Source organism: Podarcis bocagei (assembly GCF_964188305.1).
Source record: "Podarcis bocagei genome assembly, chromosome: W".
Lineage (NCBI taxonomy): Eukaryota > Metazoa > Chordata > Lepidosauria > Squamata > Lacertidae > Podarcis > Podarcis bocagei.
Window position 1 is genome coordinate 44,649,115 of NC_138131.1, and position 19,683 is coordinate 44,668,797.

At 47.6% G+C, this 19,683-nt stretch overlaps 1 pseudogene across 1 annotated transcript in view; it reads left to right on the plus strand.

The window, feature by feature from the left end:
* Window positions 1-19,683, plus strand: part of LOC308577923 (protein CIMAP1C-like) — a 32,981-nt pseudogene that overhangs the window by 172 nt on the left and 13,126 nt on the right. Inside the window, exons 2-4 of the transcript in view lie at window positions 2,518-2,687; window positions 9,739-9,849; window positions 10,470-10,583. The product of the transcript in view is annotated as a protein CIMAP1C-like (transcript). The remainder of the gene's footprint in view (window positions 1-2,517; window positions 2,688-9,738; window positions 9,850-10,469; window positions 10,584-19,683) is intronic.

Below are 19,683 nucleotides of genomic sequence, written 5' to 3' on the forward strand. Positions count from 1 at the left end.
TGTTTGCTGTGTATTAGCATGATTAGGGTTAGGGAGCATAGCAATGCAAAGGCCAGTTGCCACCTCTCTTAGAAACTCCAGAGAATTAGAAAGACACAGAAGAAATTGTTTGTATTCTCCAAATGCTGCCCCACAGACCATGCCACTACAAGGAGATGACAAAAGGCATTGTTTTTGTGCCCTGTATTTAAGTTTTATTCCCCACCCCCTCCAAAGTGCTCAGGGTGAGGGATCAGGCCTGGTCTCATGCTCTGGAGGGGGTGCTCCCTTCATTCTGCTCCTCTGTCCTGAAGGGCTCTGGGATTAGGGTGGACACAGTTGTGGTTCTCCGGGGGGAAGGGTCAGACTTATGCTTGGAATGTCTGGAATCAGTATTTTGGTACCTGGAAAAGGGCAGGCGACAGCTTACTCATGCCAAAAATAAGCAGGATATAAATGTAAGAAAACAACTAGCTAAATAAATACTCCCCCTTCAATGCCATCTAGGTCTTCAGCTGGTGGGTCAGGACTTCCACCAATACTTCCACCATGCAAATATATGGTCAATGATGAAGAAATGGGTCCCCAAATGCATGTTACTGAAAAGGATGGAGATCCCTATCTAGCCTTTCGTCCATCATTGAATCACAGAACTGTAGAGTTGGGAAGGCCCATGAGTGTCATCTAGTCCAACCCCCTGCCATGCAAGAATCTTTTACCCAACATGGTGCTCGAACCCATGACCCTGAGATTAAGAGTCCCATGCTGCACCAACTGAGTTATCCTAGGTTCAACAAGTCTTGTGGCAGCAAATTCCACACATCAATGGTGAGTGTGCTTTGCTGCGAACAAATAAGAACGTAAGAACATAAGAATCTGTTGGATCTGGCCAAAGGGCATCTAGTTCAGCATTCTGTTCTCACAGTGACCAACCAGATGCCTGTGGGAAACCTGCAAGCAGGATCCAAGCACTCTCCTCCCATGTTTCCAGCAGCTGGTATTCAGAAGCAGGACATAGTCATAGAATCATAGAATCATAGAATCATAGAGTTGGAAGAGACCACAAGGGCCATCGAGTCCAACCCCCTGCCAAGCAGGAAACACCATCAGAGCACTCCTGACATATGGTTGTCAAGCCTCTGCTTAAAGACCTCCAAAGAAGGAGACTCCACCACACTCCTTGGCAGCAAATTCCACTGTTGTCCTGACTAGTTGTCATTGATAGCTTTATCCTCCTCTGTGAATTTATCCAGTCCTCTTTAAAAGCCATCCATGTTGGTGGTCAGCACTGCCTCCTGTGGGAGGGAGTTCCATAGTTAAACTAAGCGCTGTTTATTGGGGCTTTGCTTAATGCTATCAACACACATGAAACTATTTCCCCAACTCCTGCCTGCTGGTTCCCCTTGCATGTTTCTTTTGGTGTGTTTTCTACATGGCTATTTTGCTATTAATCATTTCTATTGTTTTCCTTCTGCTGTTTGGGATCGTGGTACTGTTGCTTGAGCTGCTTGCAATTATATTTTATGGTTGCAATTTCATTCCATGTTGTTCATTTTAAATTGTTCTGAGCTGCCTTGGGGACCTTGTTGTTGAAAGGCAGGCTGGGGGGGGGCAGTAAAATCAGGGGTCGATAAGCTTTTTTTTTTAGTGCAAGGGCCATATTTGATAACCATCTGAGGGCCATGTACCAGTGTTGAATGGGGTTAGATACAAAAACTGGGTGGAGCAACAGGAGGGACTCTTTGTGCATTAGGCTATAATCCAGCTCCACATACCCTCCAAGTTTCTATACCTACCCCTGCCCCCATCTTCATTCAGGAAAGCAAGAGGCTTTGCTCTCACATTCCAGCCAGGCAAAAGCACTTGAAGAGGGCACAAAGCAGGGGCAGGGAGGCTTGTGACCTGGAGAGAGTGCTAATGGTCAGAGAGAGAGAGGTCTGGTTGGTGGCATGTGGCTCCTGGGCTGAGCCTCCCATTCCTGGTTTAAATAAACAAAGGCACACAGACCTCTAGATTCACCCTCATTCCCTTAGCCCTTACAGTGCAGGGGCTGCAAAGGGGCTCTTCTCTGTCTGTTGTTGGACTAAAACTCCCATCATCCCATGGTGACTGGGGCTGATGGGAGTTGGAGTCCAACAAGCTCTTGGGATGTTGGCTACCCTGGCCTAGGTACATGCCGTTAAATCACATAAACAAGCAGCAATCTCCATTCTTTTAGCACTTATGGTCCTTATGTGGCCAAAACAGCACCATCTGTGCAAGACGGAGGGCTCAGCAAGCCTGGAGAAAACGGCAAGGTTTGAAGATAGGATAGGATAGGATAGGATAGGATAGGATAGGATAGGATAGGATCCCTCAGAGGAGAACACTCCCCCCTCCCCAAATAGCCCAATGTGAACTTAGCATACTTAGTGGAAATTGAATACTGTTTGGGGTGGGGTAGAACGGAGTAGCTGGAACCCTGAGCTGCAACACTCCATGGTGCAACATTTTATTGCAGGTTGGACTTGCATTCATTCATTTACTTTCATTCCCCAGAGCACTGGTGACACATACGACTCCCCACTGCAGTGGGCACACTCCAATGCCGACTTCCAGAGCCAAAGGTGCAGCTCAGCCTGTTAGTTGTCTTTCTGGTATCTCTAAGCATCCAGCCAGAGTGCCGGCCATCAAGAAGCAGTATGCGTCCATCAGTGCCAAGTATAAAGGTGAGCTGTGGGAATAGATGGGGCAAGAGAGAGAAGGAGATCAGGAATACAGAGGTACCTATATCTTTGCCAGTCTGGATGTGTTCAACAGCATTGTTGAAAGACCCTCTGGCATCTGGTTAGCCCCTGTGAGAACAGGATGCTGGACTCGGTGGCTGGCTGGCTTGATCCATCAGGGTTCAAAGAAATTTCAAAGAAATTTTATTGCGGCCGTAGGCCCATACAGATAAAAACAAGACATAAATAACAGTTTTTGCACGTGGGAAAAAACAGCCGCTAAAACACCACTATAACAATAAAATACTGTAGTATGGAATGGAAGGAAGGAATGACATGCTGCACCTTAATTAACTTGTAGTGCTCCTTGGCAGCGCTTTTGGGTAAGGACAGCGACCAGGAACCTAGCCACTTTCAGTGTCGTATGGATGTCCTTATCCTGCAAGATTTGGGCAAGGTGGAATTTTGGTGGGGTACCCTCTAGCTTCTGTATGATTAATCCCAACAAATTTGCCCGTGGCACATTGAACAAGGGGCAAGTGAACATAATGTGCTGAAGCGACTCCGGCGTCTCCTTATCACATTCGCACATGGCGGAGGCTTGGCCCTTTGAGAATCTATGTCTCAGGACATTAGAGGGAAAAACGTTAAACCTCGCCTTGGTGAAGGCCAGCCTATGGGCAACAGACGAAAGGGAGGAGAGGTATGATGGAACGCAGTAAGTTAAAGTGATACCAATGTTCTGGGGCGAACAAACACCTCCCCCCAGCGTATAATTTCGCTGTAAATCGATGTCGTCCAGTCTTTGGCGGATCAGTCTTTGAGCAGTGATTTGATCTAGTTTTAGGGAATCTAGGGGAGAGATTCCATAACTCAGGAGTTTGGCATGAATTCTACTAGTCCAAAGGCTGGAGAATTCATCTCGCCATAGGCATTGGACAAGGTAATGGTCTGGTAATCTGTGCCACAATGATAACCAATAATTGAAGACTTGCTTCCACAGGCAAGTTTCTAAGGATGCGATCTTCAATTCTAATCGGATGGCTGCGTTGCTTACGCACAGGGGGAGCATTAGGAGCCGACGTAGGAATTGGTTTTGCAAAGTCTCAAGAGGAGCAAGATCTGTCATCACGGCCCAGAGCGGGGCAGCATAAGCAAGCACGGGAACCACTTTTGCCTTGAACACCTTTAGGGCCGAGGGAACATGCAAAGCTCCATCCGAAAAGAAAAATCGGAGGAGCGCATATGACAGAGTTTTGGCCTTGTTGAGTAGGTGTTGAATTTGTGCTTTCCACCCCAAATTGTGTTGAAAAATAACTCCTAGGTATTGAAATTTTAGGACTTGCTCTATTTTTGCTCCACCAAGCTTCCATTTGTATAATCTCCGACTTCTGGCGAAAATCAGAATCTTAGATTTAGCATGGTTGATGGTTAATTGGTTGAGTTGACAGTACGTGGCAAAGATCTTCAGAGCTCTGGTTAGTCCAACACGTGTATAAGATAGAATTACCGCGTCGTCCGCGTATAAAAGGAGTGGACAGTGGTAATCCGCTAGTCTAGGCGCGTGTGTACTTGGAGATGAGTTGACTAGGGGTGCTCGCATGTCGCTGATGAATAGGTTGAATAGGCAGGGAGCTAATATACATCCTTGGCGCACTCCCTTGTTTATTGGAATCGAATTTGTGAGGTCGCCCGCAGGAGTAAGTCTCACTCTGGCAAGGGTACCTTCGTGGAGCTGGCTTATAAGCCATAAGAGTCTTCTATCGATGCCCTGTTTTGCAAGTTTCTCCCAAAGAATATTTCTAGGAACGCTGTCAAAGGCTGCCTTTAGATCTAAGAAGGCAGCACAAAGGTAGCCCCGGGGGGGGGGGGGACGAGTACTTCCGTGCCAGATGGTAAAGAACTATCGCATGATCAGTTGTTGAACGTTTAATTCTGAACCCTGCTTGTTCGTGACCAATCTGATTAGTCTCGTCTGCCCATCGCAATAGTTTAGTCAGCAAAAAGCTGGCATAAATTTTCCCTATGATCGAAAGGAGGCTGATGTTACGGTAGTTTTCCGGCTCCATTGGAGAACCTTTTTTATGAATTGGTACTATAATGGCCTCCTTCCATATTTTGGGGATGAGACCAGAAGCGTTGATTGCGTCGAAGGTTTTGGCCAAGATGTCAGCCCACCATTTTGGGTGTAGTTTGATGGCTTCAGCAGGGATCAGGTCGGGCCCTGGGGCTTTGCCCGGTTTCAGCTGGGCTATTAGCTTGGCTATTTCGTCCGGATCGGTGGGAGGCCAAATAGGTAGGTGGGAAAACAGATGCATCAGATGGTCGGAGGGAGCATCTGCCTGTGAGAAACATTTCTTCAGGAACAATTCCCATGTCGGTGCTGGGATGACTGCCCTTGGGAATTTCCTCGCCCTTCTGTTAATCAAAGACCAGAATTCCCTGGATCTATGTGGTTTTGAAGCAGTAATCAAGGCCTGCCAGCGATTCTGTTGCCACTCGCGTTTGGCAGTTTTCTGCGTGCGTTTGTAAACTTGCTTGGCTTGTGCATAACTAGCTGGCAGAGTAGATGCATCGGAGGTCTTGTACACATTATATATAGCACGGAGGCGCTGTCTTGCTTGTTTACACTAAGAATTATACCAGGGGGCACCGTAAGTATACTCGTTTCGATTTAATATTTTGGGTGGTAGCCTGAAGAAGGACGTAAGATCAGTCGTATGGTGGTGGAAGCGTTTCAACACTATGCTATACTCGTCTGAGGCAGAGTCTATGTTGGAATGGGGCCCGAGGATTTCTTTTTGAAAGAATTCCTGATACCTTTGAGCCTGGGTCTCCGACCATTTGATTCCTCTTAGTTGGAGAGATTCGTTGGTTACCATCTGGGTCGCATGTCTATGGGCCTCTGACTGCCAGTTCAGGGAGAGCTTGGCTACAAGGGGAAGATGGTCACTAGATTGTACATTCTCGATCTTAAAGGTGGAGATACACTTAAGTATATCACTGGAAACCAGCAGGTAATCGAGAACGCTGTTTGATTTAACGCTCAGATGAGTGAAATCCCCTGGAATATCAGGGAGGCATGTTCCATTTAGGGGGACCAGATTTAAACGGATGGCCATTTGATAGAGGAGTACTCCAGCCTCGTTAACTCGTTGGTCTTTAGAAGTTCTCCTCATGATATGTTCCAGCTCATAATTATCAAGGTTTGGGGTAACCCACCATTTGGCTTTGGTTAGCGAGTCCCAATTTGCTGCTGTGCGGGCATTAAAATCGCCACCTATTATGGCCGGGGTGTTAGGAAACTTAACATAGCATGAGAGCAAATGCTCTTCTAGCGAGCCCCATTTAGAGCCCAGTTCGGAGGAAGAGCCCCCAGGTGGCAAGTAAGCATTTGTAACTAGAAGTGAGATCTTTTCCCCCGCAATCAGTCCAGTAAGGGCGTAAGGAGGCAAGGCCTGTACTAGAGTAAGTTTAGAATGTAGGTTGAGGGAGATGCCTATTATTAGGCCCCCTTTAGGGCGGCCTCCTTTCAGGGAGGGGCAGGCAGGGAGTTCTAGAAGCTCAAAGCCATTTAGGGAAATTTTCTCTACTTCCCACGATTCTTGGAGCAAGATGATATGAAACAGGTTAATATACTCCAGGAATTCTGGGTCAAGTTTTTTCCCCCTCCAGCCCGCAATGTTCCAGCTGAGGACTGATAGGGGGGAGTTCCTGTTGTGCCCAATTCGCTGTCATTTCAGGGAGAGATGTGAGTCCTTTGGAGGCAGGGCAGACCCCGCAAAAAAGTCAGTTATTTTACTTTGCACGGCAGGCACCTGCTGAAGGTACCTAGTCTTGAAGTTGGTAGTGAAGTATTCTGACTGAGGCGACAAAACGGGTCTCCCGCTGGGTAACCCAAGGGTGGACACTTCAGTGGGAAACTCCACAGGATTTGCTGAGACTGCCCCACCGCGAGGGCTGAAGGTCGCCAATGAAACCATTTGATTTATATGTCCGGCCGGGTCTTCAATCAAATCCGGGCCATTTTTTGATGTAGGTGGAGCACTCCCATGACCTGATGCTGGTGAAGGTACAGGGGATGCTTGGCGTACTGGTACCGTTTGTATGTCGGGTCTATGCCGCTCAGGGGAATAAGAGGACTCCAGTTCCGGCATTGATGGATTAGATGGTAAGGAATTGTTTTGGTGGAAGGAACTCTGAGATACACTCCTCAGCGGGGGACTCTTGGAGGGCGAGTCAAAATTTATCAAGAGTTGAGGTGAGAGGCCAACTTGTGGGGCAAGACCTGGGTCTGCCAGGCGTCGGTGGGTTTTGCCCACAAATGGGGGAGACATGGGTTTAGGAGCAGGACTAAGGTGAGGAAGACTTCCTGCTTCCTTAAAACACGACTCCGAAAAGCTGGCAGGGTAGTCCTGAAAAGTGGGCAGAACTTTTCCGTTCTTCTGGACATGTATGAGCTGATGATTAAGTACTTCTAGTCTATCAATTATTTCTTGTTATTCTCTCGTTGGAAGGTCACCAAAGGTGGCTAAAAGCTCTCTTTCCTCCGGCGGGGTCAGAGAATTACTTGCGCCAGTGGGTTTCTTTAGAGCTCGTGGGGGCGTAGGGTAAATCCAGTTTTGGTGCGGGTGGATATCCTCCGGGAGAGGAGGCTCAATGTCCTGAGGTACTCCCGACCTCTCCGACAGAGTCCGCTCCGTGCCGTGACCGGCAAGTAGAAGGGGGTGGATCATGCTATCCATAAAAACTCTTGTTGGGATGATATCATACCTAGCCAAGAGTGATTTCTGCCTGATGATAGCTGAAGGGATCCTTGGAGAGTAAAACGCAAGCATCACTTTCTGTTGCCTGAGGTGCTGGTTCAAGGGTAATACTGCAATGAGATCACATTGTGAGATTTCTATGTTTAGGAGATTGCTTAGATGCTTTTTAACCCCACTCAGAGTAAGCCACCTTGGTGACCCTGCCCCGATGTTTAGGCAGATTTTCTTAGGTTGTAGGGACAACGCTTGGTGTTTCAGTGCAGGATTTGGTTTATATTTAGGGATCACACTTCTTTTTTTGGTTGAAGGTATGGACCTCTGGCACTTCAATTCCCCTGTGTCTACAGTTGGTTTAAACTTTGACCAGGAGTTATCAATTTTCTGTTCGAGGTTACATAGCTGGGAGGATAGCACATCAATCTTCTTGAATATGCAATTAAGGGTTCTGACCACAAGATGGAGATGTTCATGTTGTTCTTGTCTTGCGCAGTCCTCAGCTCCGGCGTCCTGCACCACCCTCAGTGGGACATACCCTCTTCCTCCAAGCTTGCCGTCCGCAGATTTAATCTGAGGTAAAAATAATTCCTCTGGTGTTGACATTTTTTCTGGAGACGTTAGAGGGTAGAAACGGTTCTGAGTTTTCACCCTATAGCAGAATTCAATGGGGTCACTCCGTTTGCCAGGCACGGGGGGGTCGGTTTTTAATTGTTTGGCTCTTGGGGAGGGCAGAGCCTCGTCACAATCCCTTAGGCGTTTGCCTTGGCCCATCGTTATAAGTCTTTTAAAATAGCGGTGCTTAAAAGGTAGTAAAAAGTGGTAGAAAGGTAGTAAAAAGTGGTAGACATAAAAACAACAACTGAATGTGAGCTGGCGGAGAGCCAGTAAGTCGAAGGCTGCTTCCAAGGCTGCCGGAGAATACAATTATCTGCTCATTAAAGCTGATTTACGATGCAGGCTTTACAGTTATCAACAATGTGAACTCCTGGCATGGGCTCCAACACCCTGATACAATCTTCAGCAAAAACTTGCAAGGCTGGGAGCCACAACACAGATTTTAAAGAGGATTCGAGATGAACTCCGGCAAATGCGTCTTACCTCATCGCCATCTTGACGCCGCCTCCCATCAGGGTTCCTTTTTTGTTCTTGTGGAAACCCAAGAAGGAAACTGATCTACATTTCTCAGTCACCATCAGAACTTTCTTCCAAGAGTACTGCTAGCATGCGAGACAGTGCATATTTCCTTGTTAATAAATAATAATAAATAATAAACTTTATTTATATCCCGCCCTCCCCAGCCGAAGCTGGGCTCAGGGCAGCTAACAACAATAAAATAATACAACATTCTAAAATCATTTCATTATAAAATTTATTCAAATCAAATTGATGGCAACCATTGGGCTAGAGTTCTGTGAAGATTGCCAAAGGAGGGAGTCAGGCTAATAATATTTTTTTTCTTTTGTTTTCCTTTTCCTGTGGCTGGTATGTCACCACTGCTGTTGTCCTACCAGGGTAACGCTTGTTTAAAGGGGATGAAGGAAGGGGGTTGGGAAAGTACAGGCAGAGCATAGGTGGTTGAGTAAAATGGGAAATCTTCTCTGGCTTGAATTATAGTCCGAGCCACAGAAGAATTCAGGTGCCTTGTAATGCTCACTTCCTATTGCAATGCAAATATCCTGGCCCAAGGCTAGCGAGATTTTACCAGAGGGAGAAGAAAAGTATGTTGTGGGACTTCCATCAGCCCCAGCCAGTCTGGTTCAGTGGTCAGAGATGATGGGAGTTGCAGTGCAGCAACACCTGGAGATCAAACACATCCATTCTTAAGGAAATTAGCCCTGAGTGCTCACTGGAAGGACAGATTGTGAAGCTGAGGCTCCAATACTTTGGCCACCTCATGAGAAGACTCCCTGGAAAAGACCCTGATGTTGGGAAAGATGGAGGGCACAAGGAGAAGGGGACGACGGAGGATGAGATGGTTGGACAGTGTTCTCGAAGCTACAAACATGAGTCTGATCAAACTGCGGGAGGCAGTGGAAGACAGGAGTGCCCAGCATGCTCTGGTCCATGGGGTCACGAAGAGTCGGACACGACTAAACTACTAAACAACAACAACAACACCTAGAGAGCTGTAGCTCCAAAACCCAATATATTATTCAATATATTATTCAACACAATATATTATTCCATTTTGCCCTTTTACCCAGTGTGGCAGCTCATAATCTGCAAATGCTAATGGTTCCGGGTTGTCTTCCCATTATTTTATTCCTCCCCCCCTTGTGGTTCTCTTGCAGGGCCAGGACCTGGGAAGTATGGTAGGTAGCCTCTCAGTGGCATTAAGGACCATGACTTCACCAAGTATGCTGAGCCAGCCTACACAATGCGTGTGAAATCCAGTGAAAGATGTAAGATGCTGACAAGTTAGGTTCTGTGTTATTTGGGTTTTCCCAACAGCATTAACTGACCCACAGGGTGAAGCTGGCTAAACAACTGTTAAATTTGCTGGCAAAACATTTGAACAGAGATTGACAACCTGTGTTTTTGGGACTCTCTAATTATCGGGGCCACAGTTGATGGGACCTGGGTGATCCATGATCAAGAGCTGGGTGGCTTTCCAAAGTTTCCATTCCAACTGGATCAATGGCACTGCATGTAGGGGGCTAATGTAGTTGTTTCTTGACTACAACTCCCATCAGCCCCAGTCAGCATGGTCAAGAATGATAGGAGTTGTAGTCCAGCAAGGGCTGGAGGGTCTTATACTGCTGATTATTATGGTTGCACAAAAATCAGGGTTCTCAGTTGTACAGCTGTGGACCTTAGTGGGAAGAGGATGATCTACACTTAAGCCATGTTGAAGGATAACAGGAATGGAGGTGCAGGGGGGCGGAGCTTAACATATTCACTGCTATCTAGCTAGTGGGTGCCTTTAATTGATATCGGATAGGAAGTCAGTCATTGCAACCAAGCTAAATAGCTCAGAATCCACACCATGCCTCATGCAGACAATTCTTCTTTCCTTTGCAAGTGATCTCGATCACGGAGAGTCCTGGGCCCTGCTACTATGTGGACCCAAGCATTTCCCGTCTAGGGATATGGAGACCAGTTTCATTCCGCATGGTGCAAGAGAGAAAGCGGGCATGTAAGTTGAAAGATGAGAGATACTATGATGGTCAAGATGGGGCTGGAGTGGCATCTGTGCAATTTTGTGATGAAAATGTTTCTTTCTCACCTTGTGCAAAGAAGGCTTGTTGGTCAATCCCTGAACATGAAAGAGAGGGAATGAAAAAGAATGAGTGTGAGTGAATGAGCAGGTGTGTTATGCATGAAAATGGATGTGTGGGAGCATTATGTGTGGAGCTGTGGTCTTAAACCACTGAGTCTCTTGGGCTTGCTGAGCAGAAGGTTGGTGGTTCGAATCCCTGAGACAGGGTGAGCTCCTGTTGCTCTGTTCCAGCTTCTGCCAATCTCGCAGCTTGAAAGCATACCTGTGCAAGTGGATAAATAGGTACTGCTCCAGGGGGGAGGTAAACGGCGTTTCCATGCACTCTGGCTTCTATCACAGTGTCCCGGTGCACCAGAATGCTGGCCACATGACCTGAAGTGAGATGAGCGCCACACCGCATAGACGCCTTTGACTATGTATGTAAGGTCCTTTACCTTACATTTACCTTTTACCTGCATGCATGTGGATTTGTGTATGAATGACAGAGAGCAGGGGTAGACTTTGGTAATACGGTTTTCTAAGTGAGGACAAAATTTGGCACTTCCCCCAATATATTTTATTTCCACAGTAATTCCTTTTGGTACAGTTGCTTTTTAATGGGGTTTCTCAGTAGGTACCCACATGAATATAAGTATTAATTATTACTATTATTATTACTATTATTATTGCTACTACCAATATTATTATTACTATTATTATTATTTTATGCCCCCTTGGCTCAGCACCCTGAGCAGGGGAACAGCCTGCACTGCCCTAGATCTGGCACTACAGAGAGAAGCATATGAAAAAGAGACAGGTGGCCTCACCCTCTTTTTTTATCAGCCACACTCACTGTTTGTCCCAGCCCCACTGGTTTGCAGGCCCTGGAAGGTTGACTGCATGGGAGTGTTGTCCATAGGCTGTAAAAGTTTATTCACTCTTTGATAAAAAAAATATTTCTGAGTAGGGGGTTTTCAAGAACCAGACAGGAAAACCAGCTATGTACAGAGACCTTACCTAAGTGGGCTGTTTGATGTGGGAGATTGTCTGGGGTGATATCAAAGTGTAGTTTAAAAGTGTCTGTGACGCCCATCCATCCCTCCATTCATTCCATGTGTGTGTGTGATCCCTATTGCTTTCCAGCTATTGGCCTTGACCGAGTGGGGCTGCTCTGGATAAAGGGGCATTCAAGGAACTGGGGGAAATATAGTTTTCCTGATTGGTGTTCCACCAAGTCAACTGGGTTGAAAAACACTTTTTACCATTAGGGTGTCTAAGTGTCCTACTTTACAGAGGGCAGTCCTCTAGCCAAAGGGTTCTTCCATGTGCTATATATATCAATAGTAACACCTTGAACCTGGCCTGGTAGCAAATCAGCAGCCAGTGCAGATCTTTGAGCACAGGTGTTATATGCTGACAAGGTCTCACTCCTGCCAGCAATCATGTTGCAGCATTCTGGTCAATCACGCTGGAAGTCTCATCTTCCTGATGCCAAGGGACCATAAGATGTTGAGCATGTGGCTGATGAACGGACAGAAAGGAGAGCCACCAAAAACAGCATAAGGGAAAACAAGAGGGTCATGTTGCTTTAGAGTCATAATCTAGGAAGTAGTCTGGAGGGTACCTATGGAATTAACAGTAAATGACAGTGAATTGCAAGGGAAGATGTCATGGAAGAGATTAATAGCAGTGCACTCTTAACTCCACAGGTGATGAACTTAGTTGGAAAGGCTGCTAGAAGAGGAGATTGGAGGACAATGCCATGATTTTTAAAAGTGGGGGGGATTTTCAGTCAAGGCAAGGAGGATAGTGCCTCTTCCTCCAACATCCTCAAAAGCACAACAGTTTACAAATGATTCAGCTTAAGAACAAATAGAATTCTCAAATTTAGAGAGAGAAAGAGAGAGAGAATATGCAAGGCTTGTCATCTACAAGGAGGAGCAGAGTATTGTAGCAAATACATGGGGAATGCTTTTCCCTTTCGTTTGAGAAACATCAATGGAAGCTTGGGATCTACTAATAGATCAATAAGTGGGGTTTTTTTACTCCTAACATTAGCAAGTAAAACAGCAACTTAAAAAACAAACAAACCCTGCATGGCAGATTGCTCCTTCTCTTTAAGCCTCAATGTTTCTCACCTGTCAGATTTTACATCCATCATTCCTGCCTCCTCCTGTGCTCCTGTAGGATATGATGTATCTGTTACAATATAGAAGCAATGCGGCCACGAGCTGGTAGCTTGAAAGCAAAACATAATGGGAATGTTGGGACTGTTCCGTGGGAAACAGAGGGACAGTCAATTAACAGTGCAGAGAGCACCGGAATTAGCTGAGAGCGTAATATGAGCTGTACAGGAAGTACAGGTGGAGTTTGTCTCTCGGCTGTTGGAGTTTGAAGAGAGCAGTCGTGTTTTTCTGTAACGCTGCAAAGACAGAAATAAAGGCATGTAAATATGTTTCTGTCTATCTCTTTCCCCTGCCGGGGGGGGGGGCAGGAAAGAGGGGGGGTGTTCTTCTCACGCTGAGAAGGATCGCCTATCACGACCTAGCCTGTATCCTGCTGGGGAATGCAGACAGGGAGGTCATCAGGAGATCAAGCCGGGTGCCTAGAGAGTTGCCAGGTTCTCCTAATAAAGGCTTGATTCCCAACATCTGGTAGCAGAGGATGGTTTTGATCCATGAAAGCAACAAGAGAGGTTGATGGAGCGTACTTCATCCTCTGCAAGGAGATAAGGAAGATATGGTAGCGTGCGGATGGAAGCACCGGAGGAGGTGTTTTTGCTGAGCAACGGAACCCCTAAGGTATGCTAATTTTATGGCTGTGAGAGTGAACGCGAATTGAGACATTCTTCGGTTCACTGAGTGTCTGCTTTTGGATGAAACCAGCACTGAAAGAGAGCCACATATTTCGCATACCTGAGTCTTGATAAGCCTGGAATGTCCAGTTGCTAAGCAACGAAACGTCAGTAAAGTGGAAAGTTACCGGCCAACAACGGAAGAGGGGCTGGGACTGTGAGAGGCTGGTAAACAGCGTTTGTTTTGTCTAATATCTCACTGCTCTTGAAAGGACTTTCAAAACAGCCTGTGTTTAACTGCCAAGTGAGGCAGTAAACAGCCAATAGACTCTTGGAATTTTACAGGCTCGAGAGTGAGAGCTGAGGCTTGGATTCAAAATGGATGCCAAGAAGGGAGGAGGCTTACCTTACCCACCTCCACTGACTAATGACAATTATTCCTCATGGTCTGTAAAGATGAAAGCCCTGCTTCAGAATCAGAGGATTTTTGGGGTGATTGAAAACCCCATCCCTGCTGCACCAACGCCAGGTTGGAATTCACAGAATGTGAGAGCCAGGACGGCCATAATTCTCTGTATCTCAGATGATCAACTCGTGCATATTCAGAATTTGCAATGCGCGCGTGAGATTTGGCAAACGCTGCTGTCAGGGGTTCAGGAGCAGAGGCACAGGAAAGGGAGGAAACAGAGAGCGAGGGGGAGGAATCCGGAGGTAATATGAGTGATGACAGCGGCCCGAGATCTCTGAGTCTTTCCAGTGAATCGGAAGATTCACAGAAAGGGGCGCCAGTGGTCAGAGCAAGGGGGGCGCCTAGGGGGACACCCCAGGTAGAAGGGACCAGAGGGGACTCAGAGAGCAGCAGTTGGAAATCGGGACCAGCTTCCCCACCAGAGCGCAGTAGGGGGGAGGGGTCCCAGGTATCGGGATCTGGCGGCTCGCCGCAAGCGGGAGGGCAGGAGTTAGGATTGGCCACACCTCCATCGGGGAGCGAGGAAACGGTCAAGAGGAAGGTTGAAGGCTGCGCGCGCGCGCCAAGTTCAAATGCACAGGAAGCCCGCCGCAAGGAGGGAGAAGAGTCGGGGGGGTCAGCGTCAGAAGAGTCCAGGAAGGAAGAGACCACGGGGGGTAGAGGGACCCAGAGGAGAAAGGAAAGACGGAAGAGGTGGAGTAAGGCTAGAGTATTAAGTTGGTGTACAGGAGGCGGAGACTCAGACGGAGCTTCGCCGGTCTAGCTTCTAAGACGTAGAGCTGCGCGCTGCGGCTTGAAAATGGAAACTGTAGCTCAATAAAGAAGTTTGTACAATACTGCCGGCTAGCGTGGTCCTCTGTGAGCTGGGACCTGGAAGCGGCTCTGACAGCTGCGTAGAATACATCAAAGAGATGCTGGTTCTTCAGCGTTGCTGCATTTTGAAAAGCTGACCAATCTAAGGCTAGTGCCAGATGGAGATGTACAAGCGCATCTGACAGAGATGAAATTCTTACGCCAGCAGATGGCGGAATGCAATTTCCCTCTACAGGAAGACATATTCTGCTTCATGATTATTAACAGCCTTAATCGGACTTATGCTGCTGCATCGTGAGTGTCGGAGAAGGCCTCTCCCTCCTCAGGCTCACTCCATCCGGCCTAGGGGGCGGGGCCCAGGCTCACCTTCGCCACAGCTTTAAGAGGCCTCATTGGGGTCTGGGACATCGCTGCTGCTGCATCGGAGTGTCGGAGAAGGCCTCTCCCTCCTCAGGCTCACTCCATCTGGCCTAGGGGGCGGGGCCCAGGCTCACCCCCGTAATAGCTTTAAGGACACTGGTGCTGCTGCAGCAAATGTTGAAGATGTTTATATATATTTTAAGGTGTTTTAAAGGTGTTTTTATTGTTTACTTTGTTGTACCACCGTGAATGGTGGTTTTTATCTATGTATTTTTGTTTGTTCCGTCTTGTTTTGTTTTTGGGGTTGGACATCGAGTGGGGTGGGGATTGGTTTTGTTTGGGCACAATTGTTTTGGTTGTTTTGTTTTCTAATTTGTAAATGGAGGTTAGTATGAGGCTTGGGATTGCTACCGTGGAGGGGCGAGGGAGGTATGGAGGTGGGGGCAGATGTTATAGGCGAAGGGGATTGAGATACGGATATGCTCGTACCCCTTCCAATCTGCGCCCCATCCCGAGGGACGAGGGTAGGGTGAGCAAGGATTACTCACTTCCTTCACTGGTGTTGTGCAATGCCAGGTCTATAGGCAACAAAACCGCTACCCTGCGAGATTTCTTTACCTCGCAGGGGGTTGACCTGGCTTGTGTGATGGAGACCTGGGTGCGCGAAGGGGTAACTGTTACCTTACGAGAGATGGCGCCCCCGGGTTTCTCCGTCCTCCACCAGTCACGGACTGTGGGCCGGGGGGGAGGGGTGGCAGTATTAATCCGGGAAGATTGTTCTTTCAGGGCTCTACCATCGCCATTGATCCCTGGCATTGAATGTGTTGGCCTAGTGTGGGGCTCCGAGGAGAGCTTGGCTGTCTGGCTGGTGTACCGGCCACCTAGCGTACCAGCAGCCACCCTGTCAGGCCTGTTGGAGGCGGTGGCCGGCTGGGCCTTGGAGTTCCCTAACCTATTGGTATTGGGAGACTTCAACTTCCACGCTGATGCCACTCCCTCCTCACAGGCTCTGGACCTGGTGTCTTCCATGGCGACACTAGGGCTCTCCCAGTTTGTTTCGGGCCCCACACATCAAGCAGGCCACACGCTGGATTTGATCTTTGGCGCCGGTATAGATGTGATCATGTCTCCTTCGATGAAGGTGCCATGGTCTGATCACTATGCTCTGAAAGCCAGGATTGATGTTCCACCCCCACCCTGCTTAGGTGGCGAGCCGATTTGGGCTCGCCCGCAGAGGCTGATGGACCCTGATAGATTCCGTCAAGCCTTGCGGGACCTTTCTCCCCCTGGCGACTCATTGACTGAGCTTGTTGAGGGCTGGAATACCCAGCTCCTGGCAGCCATCGATGAGATTGCACCTAAGCGCCCTCTACGACCCCGCAGAAACCGGGCTCCCTGGTTTACCGAGGAGCTTCGGAAAATGAAGCGGGACCTCAGACGGCTAGAGCGAGTATGGCGGGGTGCCCGTGACGGAGCCTCAAGAACATCTTATAGGGTTTTTATGAAAACCTATGAGATGGCAGTGAAGGCCGCTAAGACGTCTTACTTCTCGGCTTGCATTGCATCCGCTAGCTCTCGCCCGGCGCAATTATTTAGTATAATTCGGTCTTTAACATCCCTTGAAGGACAGCCAAATTTAAATAACAATCTGACACACAGCTGTGAGGCATTTGCGAGCTTTTTTGCGGAGAAGGTCCTGTTGCTCCGCCATGACCTCCCTGCCAATTTGGATACAATAAAGGAACTGGAGGCCCCTCGACTGTCCTCGGGTCCAGTATTGGACCACTTTGACCGGATATCTCCAGCCGATGTGGACAGATTCCTCCAAGCTGGAAAGCCCACCACCTGTCCTCTTGACCCGTGCCCGTCATGGCTGATTAGAGCGTGTCCAGACGAGGTGCGGGCCCCCCTGGGGGATATCATCAATTTGTCCCTTGGCACCGGGATATTCCCAGGGGAACTGAAGGAGGCGGTGGTGCGTCCGCTCTTAAAGAAAACATCATTAGATCCCTCAAATCTATCCAATTACCGCCCGGTCTCGAATCTTCCATTCCTGGGTAAGGTGATTGAGAGAGCGGTTGCTGAACAGCTTGGTAGGTTTCTGGATGAAACATCTGCTTTGGATCCATTCCAGTCCGGCTTCCGCGCTGGTCATGGGACCAAGACGGCTCTGGTCGCCCTAACAGATGATCTCTGCAGGCAGCTGGATCGAGGCGGGTCGGGGCTGCTGATTCTTCTAGATCTGTCAGCAGCCTTTGACATGGTCGATCACGAACTCCTGGACCACCGCCTTGCCGACGTGGGGATCCAGGGCACAGTCCTTCAATGGCTGCACTCGTTTCTCTCTGGTCGGGGACAGAGGGTGGCGCTTGGGGGGGAATTGTCATCGCGCCACTCCTTGGTGTGTGGAGTGCCTCAGGGTGCAATTCTCTCCCCTGAAGCGTCAGGCAAAAGTCGTACCAAGTCCCAGGTGAAACCTGCAAAAGACTTCCGGTCAGCACCAGCGACCAATGGCGGATTCCCTCTGAGCTCCGGAGGGAATCGGCTCCACGGGGACAGGGTCTGACCGCTGCGGCGAAGCGGGACCCGAAGAAATCTCAGGCGGGGAAGCCTGAGAACTTGGAGACTCGACGGGCTCCGTTTGCGCCCCCCTTTTTAAAGGCTCCGGAACGGAAAGGGGGTGTGTGGCGCGGAGAGCGCTGATTTCTTTCTGGACAATTGGAAGCTAAAGCAACTACCCGTGAGTAGGAGTAAGCAAGTAATTGGAAGAAAAATTTAGTTAATTTGGCACCGAAACGGGAAAGGCACAAACAGGAAGTCTGCCTCTTCCAACTTGTAAATAGATTAAAGTAAAGAGACTGTAAAGCTGTAACCCTGAAAGACGACTTTTAAAGGTCAAATCCAGCACCAAAAAAGACGACTCCCCTCCGGTTTGCAGGAGTGGAGGGGGGAGAACCGAGCATTATTTTACCTGCAAGAAAAGAGGGTGTAAATATATTTCTGCTGTCTCGGAAAACTGGGAACGGACTGCCTATGACAGGGAAGGTCGACCAGTGGGAAGAATTGTCTGCATGTTAAGGGTAAAGAATATTGACACTTTGAGAAAGATACAGTGTTTATAGATCTGCCTTTGACTATAAAGTAACTTTTTAGAGACACTGAAACTTTTCTAAAAGCATTGAAACTCTGGCTTTTGAGGGATATTGGAACTTTTAAGAACTATACTTGTTTTTAACAGTTGCATAGTGAAGTTGGAAGGGTGTCCCCCTAGAGGAGACTACGTTGTAACAACTATTTTGTCATCAAGTTACCAAGCTCTGGAAAATTACTTTGCAAAACAAACTCACCAAGCGTGTGACTGACCTTGGGCTTGTTATGGCAGATGGGAAAGGGAAGATAGAGCTGGTGAGTGGCATACAGGATAAAACTACCAGATCCGGCAGACAATACAAGACTGATATTACTTTTCAGAGAAGGGCCTCAACATCCGGAGCGGCAGGCACAGTAGGAGCTGCTGCTTCGCAAGTAAAATCAAAAGCTATGTCATCTGAAGAGCTATTGGCTCAGGCACTTGGCAAAATTGATGCATCTTTGGAAAAATTAGCCAAACAGGTTGCAGAGACAAATAAACAAGTAGCTGGGGCCTCAGCAAAAATAGATTTGAACACTCCAAGTATTAATGAACTGGGGAACAAGGTGAACTCCAATACACAGTCCATTGAAAAACTATTAGAGGAATCAGCCTCGACTCGACAGATTGCAGAGGAAGCTAAGGATATTGCAACTGCTGTTCAAGAGAAGATACCACCGGTATATAAGAAATTAGAGGATCACGACCTGACACTCTCTATGATTGAATTACAAAGAAAGGAGAGAAACCTAAGAATTAGAGCAGTACCTGAAAGTGAGAAAGACAACTTGATAGACTTCCTTACAAAGGAATTCACAGACTTTTGGCAACAAGACCTGGGGAAAGATGAATTCAAATGGTGAGTGCATTTAGACTCAGCAAAAGACAAGGAAAGAACAGAGCAAGAGATTGTTTGATCACCTTAAGAACAAAAGAAGAAAGAGATAAAATCTTGAATCTGCACTACCAAAGAACCTTGGAAATTGAAGACTCATTTGTTGAGTCCTTCAAGGATATACCTAAACACATTTTGGATATAAGGGCTTATTATAAAGATCTTGTCGGCCTACTTAGAAGAAATAAAATACTCTTCAGGTGGGAATTTCCCCAAGGTTTATCTTTTAAATACAAAGGAAGGAAAATAAGAATAAGGACAGTGAATGATACAGACAAGTTTCTGAAAGATCACGAGGAGGACTTACAGAAGGAAGTGGAATCAGGAGAGGAGCTGACTGCATCAGGAAAAGGAATTCTAGACATAGCAAACTTGTCATTTGGATTCCCGGGCCCAGGGAAAGACACACCACCGACAGAAGAACAACAACAACTCGGTGCAGTTGGAGGGAAAGCTAAGTAACTTACCATGGCTCTGCAACTTTTAACCTGGAATTGTAATGGACTGAATTCCCCTCGGAAGAGGAAATCTGTTTTTCATGTATTAAGGAAAGAACAATTGGACTTGATTTGTTTA